Here is an 18,078-nt window from a genome sequence, read left to right on the forward strand (position 1 = left end):
ACCAACCTAGACAGCATATGCAAAAGCAGAGACATTACTTTGCCAACAAAGGTCCATCTAGTCAAGGCTATGGTTTTTCCAGTGGTCATGTATGGATGTGAGAGTTGGACTGTGAAGAAAGCTGAGCGTCGAAGAAGTGATGCTTTTGAACTGTGATGTTGGAGAAGACTCTCGAGAGTCCCTTGGACTGCAAGGAGATCCAACCAGTCCATTCTGAAGGAGATCAGTCCTGGGTGTTCTTTGGAAGGACTGATGCTAAAGCTGAAACTCCAATACCATGACCACCTCATGCGAAGAGTTGACTCATTGGAAAAGACTCTGATGCTGGGAGGGATTGGGGGCAGGAGGAGAAGGGGATGACAGAGGATGAGATGGCTGGATGGCATCACTGACTCGATGGACATGAGTTTGAGTGAGCTCCAGGAGTTGGTGATGGACAGGGAGGCCTGGCGTGCTGCGATTCATGGGTTCGCAAAGAGTCGGACACGACTGAGCGACTGAACTGAACTGATGACTCTAGAGCCCAGGCTCTAAACCACCATGATATCATTCCATACACAGATGTCATGGACAATGGGAAGCCATGGAAATACTTTTCAAACTGGATACCCTGATGATAGCAAAGTTTGTGGGAACCTAGTCTGGCTCATTCATGAGGGGTGAACTGGAGTAGGAAGATGGAACATGTGTCCACAGCCAATCACGTCACCTGAAGTTTGTGCTCTTCCAACTTCTGCCTCCCAGAAGGGAAGTCTTGTCACCTGCTCTGCCTGGCACCGTTGCCATGACATTTGCATGTCTCGGAGGAGAAGACAGTAAGACTGCTTCACCTTGAGAGCAGGGAGGTGCAGGATGGAGGGGGCAGCTGGTGTGGAGATGCGGGCTGTGTTTCCAGAGAGGGAGCAGAGAAATTCTCTGCCCAAATCAGCACAGCCTGTGGCCCTGACGGTTTATTCCACATCCTCTCACCCTTTGGAGCCTTACCTTCCAGTGGATGTCACATTCGCAGGGATGAGGCTTGCCAACTAAGAAGCTTTTACTGTCTAATTGAGCCAAATAGTTGTGATATTGGCTTATAGCAGTGTTTCCAAAGCTTGCTGGACATAGGTCACCAGGGGCCGCAGATCACACCCCATCTCCCTCGTCACTCAAGATTCTAATGCAGTCAGTTTGCGGTGGGGCTGTGGGTTCTGTGTGCCGAGCGAGCCTTCCAGGGGACTCCTACCTTCCAGCAGGGTTTGGAAACTGACTCATGCAAGGGCCGGTCAATCCAGCTGAGCTGTTTGCAGAGTGAGGCTGGAGGTTACTTTGGCATCCAGCACACAGCATGGAGTCCTTGTCCCCAGATTCTCCTTTGGCCAGAGGAATTCTTTTGTCTGTTTCGTTTCTTTGCATTTTAAAAATAAACTTCAATTTGGAAAAAAAAAAAAAGACTTACCCATTTGTTTTTCTAGATGAAAACAAATTGGTTTACTACACACCTCAAAATTCCCTGTGAGAAATTGCTTTGAAGTCTCAAAAACATCTGTGATTCTTCTGAGTCATGGTTTGCTATTTTCAACTCAGTGATATCATTCTTCTTGTAACTGACTGTATTATCCTCATTACTCTATATTTAGGAGGCCCAGACCCAAATTTACAGTTCTCCTTTGCAAAGGTTTTGTGTAGTAAGTAGGATTCCTCTCATTTTTTTCTACCCTTGTTTTTCAGTCGTTTGTTATAATATCATCATTGTCTTCCTCTCTCTTTCTCTCTCTTTTTAAGAATTTGTTCACACTTCAGTAAGTATCTACACATCTCACTTGGATTTATAAATATAATTCTATGAAAGTAATTTCACAGAATCATTGGTTCAGAATTTCAGCTCATAGGAACTATAAGAGCTCAGAGAGAGGAAAGTCCAGCTTCCTTTTTAAATTTTTTATTGGAGTACAGTTGCTTTACAGGGGCTTCTCAGGTGATTCAGTGGGTAAGGAATCTGCCTGCAACTCAGGAGACCCAGGTTCATTTCATGGGTCAGGAAAGTCCTCTGGAGGAGGGCATGGTAACCCCCTCCAGTATTCTTGCCTGCCATGGACAGAGGATCCTGGAGGGCTATGGTCCGTAGGGTCGCAAAGAGTTGGACAGGACTGAGACTTTGCAGCATGGATATTTGCTTTGCAACCAGCTTCCTTAAGTGATCCTGACATATATGGAGGGGAAGTGATGCTGCTGGGGTCATGGGACAAGGAAAGGCAGATTGAAAGGGAAACCCAGGCATCCCAATGCTGGGCAAGTTCTAGAACACTGTCCTCTGGGTATGGTGTGCAGGTGGCAGAGACCCCCTTCAGCGTAACAGAGTCTGCTGTTGCCCAGAAACAGCTTCTGAGCACCTGAGACATTAACAGTAGGTCTTGGTGCATGTTCTGTCACTTCAGTCGTGTCCAACTCTTTGTGACCCCATGGACTGTACCCCACTAGGCTCCTCTGTCTTTGGGATTCTTTCTTTTGGCGGGGGGGGGGGATTCTTTCTCCAGGCAAGAATACTGGAGTGGGTCACCGTGCCTTCCTCCAGGGGACCTTCCTGATACAGGAATCGAACATGGGTCTCCTGCATTACAGGCGTATTCTTTACCACCTGAGCTACCAGGGAAACCTCTTCAGGTCTTGATAACTCTTTAATTTTCAGGGTCTCTATGAAAGTGCTACTATCCCTGGGATGGAAGCAAGGCTCAGCTGGCTCAGCCTGTTCCAGAGGAAACTCCAGAGGGGATGGAGAGTAAATTCCTGGGGGAATGAGTGAGCCAGGCCACCCCAGTGCCCTAGGGGGAGACTTGGCAAGGCTGCTTTGTGTGCCCTCGATCAAGATGGTGCCTGCTCGGTGTGACGTTCTGCCCCGGCACCCTGGAGGCAAAATGAACGGGAGTGCTCAGATGAGCCTCGCAGCTCTGCAGCATGAGGCTGAGTGCGGAGCCTGGAGAGCAGGAACTCAGGCAGGAAGCCCTCCCAGGGACAGTCCCAGCGCTGTTGCCTCCGGGCTGAAAGGTGACATGGCCGTGGAGACCCCAGCCTTGCTGTCCCCAGTGAGACCCAGCCACGTCCAGCCTTTCACGAGACACATGTGTGCATGTGAGTGTGAGTGTGAATGGGAGGCCTGGTGGGCATGCGGAGGCCAGCCAATGTCTATTACATGGGAGAAACATCTGTTTTCTGCAGAACATCCACAGTATCAGATGTTTTACTGCAAGGGACCCATTTTTTTTAATAAAACGAAAATGAGACATGGAAATCAAGGTAACCACATTTTAAATGTTTATGGAAGATAAAGGTTTAACCACAAGTCTTTCATCAAATGGAGGACAGTAGAGAGAAGTCAGGGATGCCCTTTGGCTGTCCTTGCCTGTGCGGTGAGACCTCACAGTCTCACCTCATCTAGAACAGGGGCCTCTGAGCAGCTGGAAATATTTAGCGATGTGTCTAAACGTTGCACAGCGGCCCTGCCATTGGGCTTGTTTGGCCACGACTGTGGGGAGAGAGGTTTGCGCAGATGAAAAGCCCGGACTCAAGTGTGACAGGGCGGATGGTACCCTGGGGTATACAGCAGCCAAAGGTGCAAGGCCTTGGCTGGGAGAAGGGGCCTCCCGTCTGATTCCCGAGCTGGGAGGGTGTGAGCAGGCGGAGGGCCTGGACCACTTGCTCCATTGTTCCTGGTTTCCTGGGCTCTGGGGGCACTAGTTCTTTGAAAACAGAAGGAGGGAGTCAGAGCCTCTTTCTGAGGCTCCTTGGAGGACTGTGCTTTCTTAGATGTTGACTCCATACACCATTTTCCGCACTCCATTGTGTCAATGCCTATGAACAAAATGAAGCATACACCCTGTGTTTATCTGGTTGTGAGCATGGAAAATAACCTTCTTGCCCTATTCAAGGGTTTTTCCTCCCAGGACTGATGTGTACTGATATTTTATCTCATTTTCTCAGCAGATTTTCTCCTTCCCATGTTACAGATGAGAAAATGGAGGGGTCCCAAACCTCCCAACAGGGTTCTGAGTTTGCCTGGGTCACAAGCAAGAAGTCTTCCCAATGAGGGTCAGAGTGGAAAGGGGGGACTCAAGTTGGGCTTCCCCAGGGCGGCCCTCCCCTCCCCTCTCTTTCTTTCACCTCACCTCCCCTTCCCACTTCAGGGTCTTGAATCAGTTGCTTCTCTTTGGATCTGAAGTAACTTTTACATTTGAGAGCAATCCCTCATCTCGCAGCCCCATCACAGGGACATATCTCTCTCACCATCAGCCGCTGTGTCCCCCGAAGCATATAAAGTGTAGGATGGAGTGAGGGATCGAGTTGAATTATGTGACCTGAAGTTTATGGTGGGGGCCCACCGGACATCCGATCCTGTGTCTAAGCTCAGTTACCACAGCTCTGGCCCTGGTTGATTAGACTTTCCTGAAAGGGGGGAAGTTTTTGAGGGTGAGGATACTGGGGAGGAGGGGGCCAGGAGAGCTGTGATCACCCTGTGGCAGCTTGTCCTGGGCATGTTTCCGATCTCTGTGGTCTCATCACGGCTCAGACCCCCAAACAGTCCAGGTGGTGTTGGGAGTGCTTGTTGGAGGAATGAAGTGAGATGGAACCCACTGGGGGCTGTTTCAGCATGCCGGGGAACTTGGGGTTAGGGACAGGAGGTATCTTCTCCCCTCTAGCCCAAACCCAAGCCACGTTCATCTGGCTGAGTCAGCAGGAACTAGAATGTAAAAGGATTTTCAACCGGGGCAGTGAAACCAAAGGTATTTCCTAGGCTCACAAACCTCTTATGCTATTAAATAAACTGGAGGGTTCTGCTTGGGCCCTGAGCTTGGTCTTTATTAGAACTGCCATGGTCCAGCTGTCTGGCAAACAGAGCAATGTTCTATTTTCTTAGGCATATGATATAGGAATATTCGCAGAACCCTGCGACATGCCAGTCTGGCCAGAGTCCTTTCCAAGGGTCCTTGCAGCCTGAGACTCAGGTTCTGGGAATCCTAGGGTGCATTAGGCCAACATGGGAAGATTTGCGGAACTCGGAAAGCTTCAATAACCAGAGGTTAAGGAAAAAAACAACTTAAAGCCAGGCCCACAGTAGGGTCTCAATAAACATCTGTTGAGTGAATGACTTTGAATAGGGATCAAAAGACCCAGATCCTGGCCCTGGTTCTGATATTTGAGAACTAAGTGTTTTAAAATAAAACATGAAACTTCTGAGCCTCAGTTTCCCCTTCTGTTAAAGGACTTGTAAATAACCTATTCCGGTCACCTCTGAGGGCTGCTTTGAGGATCAAAGAATGTGCATTATGTCCTGCAAGGTCTTGATGCAGGCACCCAGATTACTGTCTTCTTTTTGCTCTCAAAAGCTCCCCTTGTTAAGCATCCATGACCTTTGTTCACACAAAGGCACTTTCTCAGCCTGGTTTCTGTTCCAGCCAGTGCTGGAACAGTAAAGAGAGGGGAAAGAAAGAGAGGGGAGGTGAGGGACGCCCTGGGGAAGCCCAACTTAAGTCCCCCTTTCCAGTGCTGGAACATGACTGCTGGAACAGTGTAGGGCAGTCTTTCTCGTCAATCTTTTTACTGCTCTTCGGTGTGTGTGTGTGTGTGAGATAGGGGTGTGAGATGTGTGTTTGTGTGATGAGTATGCGTGTGTGTGTGTTATGTATATGTGTGTGATATGAGTATGTGCATGTGTGTGATGTGTATGTGAGTATGGTGTGTGTGTAGAATATATGATGCGTGTGTGCATCTGTGTGCGATGTATAATGTGTGTGTATGGGTGTTTATGTGAGACGTGAGTTGTGTGTGTGATAAGTGCGGAGGTGTGATGTGTGTGTGTGATGTGCGGTCTGTATGAGGCGTGTGTGGGTATTATGTGTGTGCATGTGTGGTTTAAGTGGGGATGGGATGTAGTCTGATTCTAGGAAAGTCCTTCATTCTTAGGATCTTGGTTCCTCTCCACATTTATCTTTTTCACCTGAGGCCCTCAGGTCTCTTGTGTAGCCCTAGGCAGCCACGTCTCTTTCTATAGCACCCCTTGCTTCCAGTAAGCTCAAATTGGCTTCAATTCTCCAGGAAGGTGAAGCTGCTTCTCTTTGGGTTATTACCTTCTTGGTTATTACTAATGATAGTTCATCTTGTTCTGGAACTTTCCATTTAGGAACTGTTTCTCAATAATAAAATTGCTGCCAATGTCAGAGTCACCATGTTGAGCACTTTACATGCCATAAATAAAAGACACACTAACACAAAAAGGTGGCATTGATGAGGAAGGGCAAGGTTTGTAATAAGTAAAGCGCTCTTACAAATCAATATAAGCTAAGTGTTCCAAAATACAAAGTCGATGGACTTAAAACTTAGCAATTTGCAAAAGAATAAATATACAAATCTCATGACTCCTCTCCACAGTCCAGTCTCCCTTTCATGGATGAGGAAACTGAGGCCAGGAGAGGTTAAATCAAGTTACACAACTAATGGTCCAGAGCAGGACTATGAACCCATAAGGGTTCAGAATCCTGGTAAGGATTATTAGTATTGTCATTTTATAGATGGGAAAGCTAAAGGGCTGTCTGTGTATGTCTAAACTCACACTAATTAAAGGTGTGATTGCCTGCATTTGACATCCACTTAGCTAACTTGCTTGCTGACTGAAGAAGTGATGGGTATAGGAATTTGGGAACTGGAATCAGGGTTTGGGGTGTGTGAGGGTTAAGGGTGCCTGGGCAGGCTGATGTTTAAAATGGTCAATTAACAGTGTGGGTCCTGCCTTGCCAGGGCACCCAGCTGTTGACTGGCTGAGCAAGGCATCTGAACGTAGAGCTGATGCTCTGCGTGCTGTGCCTTGTGACCCAGCCTTCCACTGGCTCTGGTCTCTGCCCATAGCCACAGCTACACCCACGTACGGCACGGAAGATCAAGAAAAAGGTAAAGTACAGCCTGATTTTTGCAGCCTGCTAAGCTGTGGTTGATACCTTACCTGGAGAAATCATTGATTCTTTGACTCAGAAATTAGCATGTAAGTGGAGACACCTAATAGCTAAAAACAGTGTCTAATAAATCTAGTAAGTTTTCATTGTTTCTATTCATAATCCGAAGTGACCTGGCTGGCTGGCTGGGATTGGGGCTGAGACGAGGGCCCCATCTTTATGTAAGACATGTTTGCTACCAGCTGCCGAGGGAGCCTTCCTGTCTGTATTGTTAATATGATAGAGGCCTTGGTTTCCAGTATCATCTCTTTGGAATTTCTGTCTTAGACCCTGTGCAAATGAGCATAATCCCTGGCAGGAAAGGCATTTCAAAGTCCTGGCATCAGGCTTGGGGCCTCTGACTTTCACGTGAGGAATGCCAGATGCTGCTGGTCTTTCATAGGCCTGGGTTTTACTCTGGATGCTTTGGGTGTTCTTGCTGGGGAGGAGGAGGCTGCTGGCTCATGAGGGCTGTCATCCAGGACTTTCCCAAGAAAGAGGATGCGGAACAATTTTCTAAATGTCTCAGGACAACTAGAGACATTTAGGATAACCCGTCTTCCAAGTTTTTAATGAGCAGGACACATATTTAGTCTTTTTTTTTTTTTTTTAGATATTTATTTATTTGGCTCCATCAAGTCTTAGCTGCGGTGCGTGACCTTAGTTGCTCTGTGGCATGTGGGATCTGACTTCCTCGAGGGATCAAATACACATCCCCTGCATTGAAAGGTCGATTCCCAGCCACTGGGCCACCAGGGAAGTCCTTTAAATGATTTGGTGCCGTACTTCCTACCCTTTCTCTAGTCATACCACATGTAGAACAGAAGATTGTTGAACAGAATATTTTTAAGCAAAGTAGACACAGCTACTTCTAGCCAGAGGAGGCTACTAGTCCAGGGGCTCTGGCTGCCTCAGCTCCTGGGGGATTATTTATCTCAGTTAGCCTGTAACCAATCAAGACCTGCCAAAGAGCACCAACCAAGTGACTGGGAAGCTCTGATAGGAATACACAGACTGGGCTCATTGAAGACTGTCAGACTGCCGTTCGTTTATTTTACATTTGCCCCTTAAACACTACTGATCAACTGTCCTTCGTCAGGCACCAGGTGCTATGGATGGGTACTGGGAGGGGCAAAGGCAGCTACATATCATCCCTGGCCTCATGGAACATGAGCATACAGGTAAGTGGTCTGTCACTGACTAGCTAAGTGGCCTTGGACAAGTCACTTAACCTCTCTGAACTTCACTTTCTTCACCTGTCCAATGAGAATGAGAAGCATGTACCTTGTGGGATTATTGTGAGGGTGGAACGAGATCATATTTATTAAACAGCCTTGCTCAATGGCCAGCTAGCAGGGAGTACTTACTAAGTGGGGATGCACTTGCTACAAGGTGAAAGGTTGGTATAGGGTTATTAGATTACTGTTCTCTATCTCGTACTCTGTACTGCTTGATGATATTTTACAGTGGTTTCTGGAAGAAAGGGAAGTTGCATAGAATCATTTGGGTGGGGTGGGAAAAGGGAGGAGTGTTAGGTGTTAGTAGCTCAGTGTGTCCGATTCTTTGCAACCCCATGGACTGTAGCCCACCAGGTTCCTCTGTCCATGGGATTCCAGGCAAGAAAAGAAGAGAAGGATATTGCTAAAGGTACTGCTCATCTTTCTCCCTTCCTAGTAGACTGCTGCTGACACCTGGAAGGTATTGGTCCAAGGTCTCTGAGCCAGACTGGGCTTGCAGAATGTATAGTTTTCTTAACTTCCCACGTGGTTTGGATGCAGAGCAACTTTGAGAAACACTGGTATGGTTGACACTCTAGAAGGGTGACTTTCCTGTCTCCGTCCTATTGTCTCGGGTCACAAGGGTACATAGTCGTAGGTCCTCTGCCAGTCTAGTGGAAGGTACTAACTGACCCCAGACCCAGTCAGTTTGATAAGGGAGTAGGCATCTGGCTGAAATCTGCACAGTCAGAATTCCTCACCCATGAATCTGGAATAAGGACCAAGAGATTTCATTCTTGGCTAACACTTTCAAACAAAGAAGAAATACAAATTTTGGACCAGCAAGGAGGCTTCTCCCCACTATGTGGACTGAGTTAGCAGAGAGATAATGGAGTCATTGGGAGAGAAAAAAGGGAATAACCCCTGGGTTCCCCATGGATCTTCATTTTCTGATTCCAGTCTGCTCATTAGGTTTAATTGCTCTTGCCCTCAGGTTCTGTGAACCTACGCTTGTATATTTAACGTAAGGTGGTTTCTGTTTCTTGCAACCAAAAGAATTCTCTTTAATAAAAGAACTATTAATAAAAGGGGACTTATTTATTTTTCTATGAAGAAAGGAAAGGATTTGGATAATTTGAAAAGGGTCTGAGCCAGCGGTACAGAATTTATTCAGTCAAATTTAGGATATTAAATCTCACATCATCTCACTTCATGGAGCAGTCTCAACATCGGGGCTTCCCTGGTGGCTCAGATGGTAAGGAATCTGTGTGCAATGCAAGAGACCCAAGTTCGATCCCTGGGTCAGGAAGATCCCCTGAAGAAGGGAATGGCTACCCACTCCAATATTCTTGCCTGGAGATTTCCATGGACAGAGGAGTTGGATGGGCTATAGTCCATGAGGCCACAAAGAGTCGGACATGACTGAGTGACTAACACACACACACAGTCTTAACCTTGAACCAGAAGTGTTTACCATCTGCGCCTTCAGTTCAGTTCAGTCGCTCAGTCATGTCTAACTCTTTGTGACCCTATGGACTGTGGCATGTCAGGCCTCCCTGTCCATCGCCAGCTCCTTGAGTTTACTCAAACTCATGTCCATTGAGTCAGTGATGCCATCCAACCATCTCATCCTTTGTCGTCCCCTTCTCCTGCCTGCAATCTTTCCCAGCATCAGGGTCTTTTCCAATGGGTCAGTTCTGAGCATCAGGTGGCCAAAGTATTGGAGTTTCAGCCTCAACATCAATCCTTCCAATGAACACTCAGGACTGGTTTCCTTTAGGATGAACTGGTTGGATCTCCTTGCAGTCCAAGGGACTCTCGAGAGTCTTCTCCAATACACAGTTCAAAAGCATCAATTCTTCGGCACTCAGCCTTCTTCACAGTCCAACTCATACATCCATACATGACCACTGGAAAAACCATAGCCTTCACTAGACGGACCTTGTGTCTGCTCCTTACACCTGAGAGATTGAATGTTTTCTCAACTTCATCTGGTCCTGCAACCTGGAACATTAATGATGATGATGATTTCCATTTGTATGTTTGCCTTATAGTTTACAAAACTTAGGTCACCTTTGTAGGATACCACAAACACAATTGTTTAATTTGTTGATTCTGTGCATTAATTGTGCTCTGAGCTATGGGTCACATGCTATTTAAAACTTTATTTTAGTTCACAGAGGGCTCCTGCTAGAAACTTTGTAAGCAGTACTTTTCTCTTGTGTGGTGATATCACCAAAGAAAATGGTTTAAGTTAGGAGAATAGGTTGTTCCAGTTGGCAGTGGAGGAAGAAGCAGTGGACGATGGGGGTGGGAAGAAGTGGGCTTACATACCTGGAAATCATTAAGAACAGAAGTGATATGATCAAGACATATGCTTATCTTATCAGGCTAAAGCCCTGACTTTTGGGTCCTTTTCCAGCCCTGGGTTTTTATGTTACTAAATGGTGAAGTCATCAGGTGAGAATACAGACTCAATACCTGTCTCTTTGACCAGTTTACACTGCAGTGGCCTGATTTGGGTTCCTATTCTCAATGAAGCTGTTTCCTCATCTGTAAAATGGGGTTGATCATATTTCTGGTGTATTAGTTAAGGTCATCCAGAGAAACAGAACCAACAGAAATATCTGTATTTCTGAGAGAAGGGAGAGGAGAGAGAAACTGACTTTACAGAATTGGTCCATGTGATTGTAGAGGCTTGCCAAGTCCAAAATCTGCAGGGTAGGCTGTCAGGCTGAGAACTCAGGGAAGAGTTGCTGCCCAATTCCTTCTTGCTCAGGGATGGTCAGACTTTGTTCTATATTCAGGCCTTTAACTAATTGGATGAGGCCCACCACATTATGGAAAGTAATCTGCTCACTCCAAGTTGACAGATTCAGATATTAATCTCATTCAATAAACTACCTTCACAGAAACATCCAGAATAATGTTTGATCAAATAGCTGGTCAACATGGCCCAGTCAAGTTAATTTGAAAATTAACCCTTGTCACATCTGGTCGCATGGGATAGGACAGAAGGTTAACTGTGAGAAGTGTTTTATGAGTGGTAAATTGCTCTATACTGCCAAGAGAGAGGGAAGCTCTGTGGGTTCTGCCCTCCACCCCAAGTGAGAGTGTCCTGGCACACAGAGGGTTAAGGGGCCCCTGCCTCTCCGGCTCTTCCACCTGCTGTCTGAACTGTCACTATCCCCTCCCTGACCCTCAGGTGAGGAGGGACTGAAGTGGGGGCTGAAGTCGTCTGACATCTGATACTTCCTTCCTGCCTGGATTAGAGTCATATTGTCAATATCATGCCAGTGTTTACCAAATTAACAAATGGACTTCAAGTTAAACACTGAACAATTTGTGAGATGGATTTTTAAAAAATGTGACGGTTCAGGGGATCACTCACAGGTGATGGGCTGTTTGCCTTATTTGGACTTCTGGCCTTTAACATCATGTCATTTTAAATTGCTTTTCATGGAAAACGGCCTCCCTGCCATTCTTTAGCCTCCGCAGAGAGCCTCCGGCCAGGCATTTCTGTGCACAGCTGGAGCCTTGCCTTGCTGTGGGGCAAGCTTCTTTCTTCTGGGCCCAACAGAGACAAATATCCTCTGGTCACTTGGTCCAGAATGGAAAATTAAGTGTGTTGAAACACTTCACTCCCCACCAGGAATTTGTAGCAGCAGAGCAGGACGGAGCAGGGCTTTTAGCCAGTCATTACTGTCTGCTAGTAGCAACAAAGAAATCAGAAGTTTCTCTGTGAAGTGGGCATGACACCAGGGTCCAGACTGGGTGTTTCTTGTGCTTCTAGTTGTTGGCATCGTGTCCACAGCAAAATACCCAGAGACGTGTCTGCATCCTCTCCTGTCACTTGAGAGGCATCCCTCGAGGGGTACACTGACTTAAGTGCCTCTCAGCGATGGGAGACACCTTGACTGCTGGGAGACAGGCTGCTCAGAGAAGGGGGCCTTTGGGTAGACCAAGTGATGAGTGTCTTTTGTAGATTTTCATCTCGTAGCCTATTAATTTTTAAATGCTATTTATTTTGGAAAGACATGAAAAGAAAAGAAAGAAGTGGATTTCAGCACCTTTCCCGTGTGCTGTTCTGCCGTTGTTTCTGTAAGGCAGCAAAGCAACCATTTAAAAAGTGAAAGACTTAGGTCAATTATTTTTCTTTCCTTAGATTACTGGACAGCAAAGAGCTAGTTTAACTGAATTGACCAGTTGTTTGATGAATCAATCAATCAGCAAATATTTGTTCTGTGAGGTCTGTGAGCAAGGCACTCACTGTTTGATTAAATTGTTTGATGAAACAGAACAAATAGACCTGTCTTCTAGGTGCCTTGTAGACACAGTCTAGCTGTGTGCAGCTAATTACCCTACCACCTCTAATTACAGATACACGCTCAAACTGAACTCTTTTCCCTGAACCAAAAGTTAATCCTGGAAATCTGGTAATGCAATTACTGTGCTTGTTTCAACAAGTGGGAGAGCGAGGGAAGGAGGGAGGGAGGGCGAGAGAGAATATGAATATACCCCATTTATGCAGCCCCACAATGAGAGAGAGAGTTACAAAAAGACTTTTATATCCAAGGAAAAATGAAGGTTTGTAATTGTGTATGATTTGGTGTCCAAGATTAGGCTTGGAAAAAAAGCCGGAATCAACTTTCCTAAGTGGCATTTAATGCACTCCCATGGGTTTTGATTTCTCATTAGCTTAGTTTTTAATTGATGTCACAAGTCAAAGTCAGGACCATATTTCAAGAAGGAGGAAAGAATGAAAACGCTCAGGAAACACACGAAATGACCAAAAAACACTCTAAACCACAACAGTGAAAAAAACATATCTTTCTTCTAAACATTGTCTTAGTGTGAAGCAAACTGATCTGTCAGATATGCTTGTCACATCCACATATTTTATAATCCAATATGTTCAGGCAAGAATTTTGGCACAATCTGCCAACAGCAATCTTGAACTTTTCTTGACACTCTAAAGAGCACGTAGGGAGGGGAAGGGGGGCAGATTTGGGGGCAGCCTTAACCCTTTTATTCAGCATCTAAGAGCCCTGTGGAGTAAACTTCACCCAAGAACAGCCCCAGGGGAGGACCCACCATGTGAATAGTTGATGACCCATCCTGAGTTCCAACAGCAGCTATTGCTATAGCCCCACCTGCAGCCTCCCTGCCTGTCAGTCACGGAGGGCTTTAAAGCTAACCCCCACTCAGGGACCCCACTCCAGTACTCTTGCCTGGAAAATCCCATGGACATAGGAACCTGGTGGGCTGCAGTCCATGTGGTCGCAAAGAGTCAGACACAACTGAGTGACTTCACTTTCCCTTTTCACTTTCATGCATTGGAGAAGGAAATGGCAACCCACTCCAGTGTTCTTGCCTGGAGAATGCCAGGGATGGGGGAGCCTGGTGGGCTGTCGTCTATGGCGTCACACAGAGTCAGACATGACTGCAGTGACTTAGCAGCAGCAGCAGCAGCCACTCAGGGATGACCTCGCCTGGACTGCCATCCAACTCAGTTCAATTCATGGAAGCACAGAGTTCACAGGACTGGGATGATCTAATCCGATGGTTCTCAGTTTTGGCTGCAACTTGGAATCATCTGGAATGCTTTGTGTGTGTGTGCTCAATCATATCCTACTCTTTGCAACCCCATGGACTGCAGCCCACCAGGCTCCTCTGTCCATCGAATTTTCCAGGCAAGAATACTGGAGCAGGTTGACATTTCCTACTTCAGGGGATCTTCCCAATGCAGGGATCTAACTTGCATCTTCCGAGTCTCCTGTACTGCAGGTAGATTCTTTACCACTGAGCCACTGGGGAATGCTTTTAAAAAGGACAAAAACTGATGTCTGTTCCCACCCACCACAATTCAAGCAAAAGCCTTGGGGTAGGTCCTGGCTGGTGAGACTTTTTATAAGTCCCCAGGTGACTGTAATGTGATACCAGGATTGGGAACCACAGCCCAATCTTTCAGTTTATGGAGGCCCCCAGTTGGGGGTGACTGCCAGTGTCTGGGCCAGAACTCGCATCCAGGCATAGGTCAGTTTGGTGGCTTGATGGTTTTGAACACCAGCAGAGGCTCAGTCCTGCCCTGGGCTCCATGGGGTTGCAAAAGGAAACTGAAGCTGCTCCATGCCCCCAAGGAATGTACAGCCTCGGTATGGCAGCAGAACTCACCAATGAAGCAGTCAAATGAAATGGTAGGGCAATGCTCACTTGAGGATGGAGCTTCCTATTGTCCAATGCCAAGTCCAGACTAAAGTGTCCTGGAAGAGATACTAAAAACACTGGTTGGAATGGAGGGAAGCATTATGGGAGTCAGGAGCCCATAGGCAGAGCTCAGGGCTGGGACACGTGGCCAGGAAAGGGGAGGAGAGGGCACTTTCCAGGGGCAGGGGTTGGGTGACAACTTGGAGGTTGGAATGAATGTGCTTTAATGGCCTTTGCTGGAGAGAGCCCAGGACTTGAGAGAAGCTTGAGGGGGAATTCAGGGCAGAGAGGCAGGCACTGCCAACAGGAGAAATCCAAAGAAGCTAAGTTTAAGGGTGACTGCCTTCCCCACATGGGGAGACATTGCTGAAAGTTAAAACTAGATGGCAGAAGGGACTTAGCATATAGTTGTCTGATGGGAATCCTGTTCTGGTCAATTGGTAGCCACGCTGTACCAAGAGTTGAATATTTTGAAATCTCCCATGCATCACATCCTTGGGATCATGGTGCCAGTTTCTTTGGGAGCGTTATTTTGAGCCAAGTATTTTGGGGAATTCTCTGGACTGTTTAGGGTGGGGCGAGAGACATTTAGAGACAAGCGGGTAAAGAGAGACTTCTCATCAGTGCTAATAAAAGCTCCATTTCCTCAGATATCAAGCCCATGTCCCCAGTGTGGCAGTTGTTGGGCCATGAGGTTGGTGGGGTGTCTCTTCCCTCACATACACCTTCTCACTGAGGCTCCTCTCCCCTTGTCTCCTCTTCCACTGAACCTCTTGCCTGGTCATCTGCTTTCTCTCTTGACTTCGTGGATTAGCCTGCCTTTGCTGTGCTTTTTGTAAGAACAGGCCCAGAAAGCCTTTTTTTTTTAAAGAGAAGGAAGGTGGGGTGTGGGCACCAGATGTCCTCATCCTTCAGAGCTCTGTTGTTCAGACCCTGCAGGAGCCCACAGGCAGACGGGCCTTCCTCTTAAGCACGCTATTCAGCCACACGCCTTCCTCTCATATCACACATTTGTCACTTGACTACCGTCTTCTCCATTTGCTTTGTAGGCAAGTGCGGCTACTAAGCAGCCACTCCCATTCTAGAGGTTGGCCTCACCACAGCACTCTGTATGCTCTGGAAAGCCTCTGGGGTCCTTGCTCTGTGAGCCCACGCTAAGGGCTTCCTCCCAGAAGCCGTCTTGATTTCAGTTTGCCTGACTTGATTCTGATAGTGAAGCCAGCTCGGAATTCCCACCCACCAAAAGTGAAGGAGACTAAACTAAGGATACCCTGGCCATTTTGGATCTGTCTCTGTAAGATAGGGTTTCTCTTTACTGGATCGTGTTTCTCTTTACTGGATCGTGTTTCTCGTACTTTAGCCCGAGAAATGCAAAGCTGAAAGAGGCCTTTGAGATCACTCGATCTAGTCCCTATTTTAAAGTCTGTATGGATGAATGGCTAAGAAGAGAAGGTCTGGTGTCATACTATATATAAATATATATCTGTGTATTGATATACACATATATATGCACACATACATATATAGATATACATATATGTTAGTCGCTCTGTTGTGTCTGACTCTGTGCATTGATTGACTGGGTTTAAATCTTGGTCCCACCACTTTGAAGTTGCATGACCTTGGATATGTCATTTAACCTCTTTGAACAGGTATAACAGTCCTTGTGTCTTTGGTTGGTGGCCATAATTAAAGGAGATAATTCACATAAAGTGCTTAGAATAGAGCTTGGCATATAAATACAGTTTTATCATTATTGCTGTAAATGAAGAACTTGAGACAGACATATTCTGTAGACTTGCAGGAAACTGGATACTGGGAACTAGTTTGTAATTTGTCATGTTAGTTAAGTGGTTCTTAAACTTTTCACCAGAGAATACCTAATATCAGAGAAGAGTGGAAACATAAATCCAAGTAATCCAGGGGCTTAACTCCATTCCATAAGAATCTTGGACTTTTGTGTTATCTGTAAAAATGTATGTAAAACTTGCATTTTATTTCTTAATGTTTGTGTTTGTTCCAATATAGAAATAGTGGTTTCCCCCACAAGCTCCTTATCTTTATGAAAATCAACTCTCCTAAACATGTGTTGCTTATTTATCGTACAGCGAGCATATTTGAGTGTGAAACTCTAGTTTGAGGGACATGAAATTAGTATATGGAGTATCTTAAACAGCCAGTGACTGTTTCCATGAAAGCTGAGGCTTCAGGCGTCTTGCAGAAACCAGGAGGGAGAAAGTTATACAGAAGTAGCACCTCCTGCCTGGGAAGGAGGCGGGACAGCCATAGGAGATGATGATAAGTTCATCCCTGAAAGCTGGCAGTTTTTTGTTCTGGGTAGACCCAGAGGCCCCTCTGTGTGATTCTCTGGGCTCCAGACTGGGGGCTCTGGTCCCGCCATGCCCCGGGGAGGCCATAGTCTGAAAGACGCAGCGTGACTTGGTGCCTCGAGGCAGGCTATGTGCTGAAACGGAGGCCAGACAGACTGTCAGCGTGGAAACCATGCGGTGACAGCTTCCTTCACCCTCCAGACCCGTCAGCTCACAGGGGAGCTGACAGGCCTGGACTAATAAGGTAAACAAAGGCTTTCCAGCAGCAGGAGGAATGCCGGCATTCTTTCTTTAATGTTTCCCTATTCATAACATGTCAGAGACTTAACGCCTGGCCCAGTGGAGGCAGCAGTTCCTGGCTTTTAAGATCTCCCAAGGGTAGTGTAGGGCAAGGCCGGAAGCCCAGAGGCTGAGTGCAGAGTCAGAGCACCTGACCGCTTCCTTGGGAAGTCCTAAAGGAGTGTGTCTGAAGATAAAGTCTCAACTGCAGCCTGTTGGCTGAGGCCCAGTCACAGCCATCACAGCCATTGCCTGACTTTCTCTCTCCCCATTCCAAAGCTCTTCATACGCACTCACCTTTCTCATTCCAGAAGCTCAGTTTCACTTTTCTTTATTTATCTTAGGCACTGCCAGGGAAAACCGCCTCAGCTTTGCCTTCTTGGAGATCTAGCCAGTGTGCACCCTCCCATTTCATTCTAGAAAAGCCACTAGCTTTTCTGGATCACCCACTGCCCCCCTGCCACCTCACATTAGGTGTTTCTGTCTCCTGGACCCCTTTCCTATCCACCCACTCAAACTCCCCCTTGCACGTCAGAATCTGTTTGCAGGGCTGGGGTGGCAGTAATACAGTATTTTTGTACCATTACTTAAAAAGACAAATGGCCTGTTAGGCTTTTAGGATGTAATTTAAAAGCCATTTGTCTAGTGGTAATAACTGGAAATGGACTTCCGCTGTAGGCCAGGATGACTTCCTCCCAGAGCACGGGATTGGCTAATGGTGACCACTTGGCTGTGGCTGTTTTCAGATGTACCTACTGCTTCCACTGGAAGGTTTGGGGAGGGAGGAAATGGCATTTTGAGGGGACTGTGAGCTCATGGAGGGCTTTGGAGAAAGGCCGATGCTGCTGCTCTTGTTTACGTACTGAGAGGACCAGGAATAAAAATAAGTTCACAAGGGTGGAGATCGTGATGGTTTTAACAGCCAAATCTCACCCATTGGAACCCTTGAAATTTGAAAAGTTTGGGCTTCATCTTTGTTCTAAGAATCAGCAGGTGAATTTGAATGTCTAGCTTTGGTGTACCTCAGAAGTGACATTTCTCAGGCAACTGTGGCTTTTTCCTGCAGAGAGCAGTTTTATTTTAATT

General features: G+C 46.6%; 1 long non-coding RNA gene across 1 annotated transcript in view; it reads left to right on the top strand.

Moving 5' to 3' along the window:
• Positions 1 to 6,767: 6,767 nt before the first annotated feature.
• The window catches only part of LOC132659590 (uncharacterized), a 112,698-nt gene continuing 101,387 nt past the window's right edge, over positions 6,768 to 18,078 (top strand). The window contains exon 1 of the long non-coding RNA XR_009600164.1: positions 6,768 to 6,918. This is a non-coding gene — a long non-coding RNA (uncharacterized LOC132659590). The remainder of the gene's footprint in view (positions 6,919 to 18,078) is intronic.

Source organism: Ovis aries, chromosome 3 (genome assembly GCF_016772045.2).
Source record: "Ovis aries strain OAR_USU_Benz2616 breed Rambouillet chromosome 3, ARS-UI_Ramb_v3.0, whole genome shotgun sequence".
In the NCBI taxonomy this organism is placed as follows: Eukaryota; Metazoa; Chordata; class Mammalia; order Artiodactyla; family Bovidae; genus Ovis; species Ovis aries.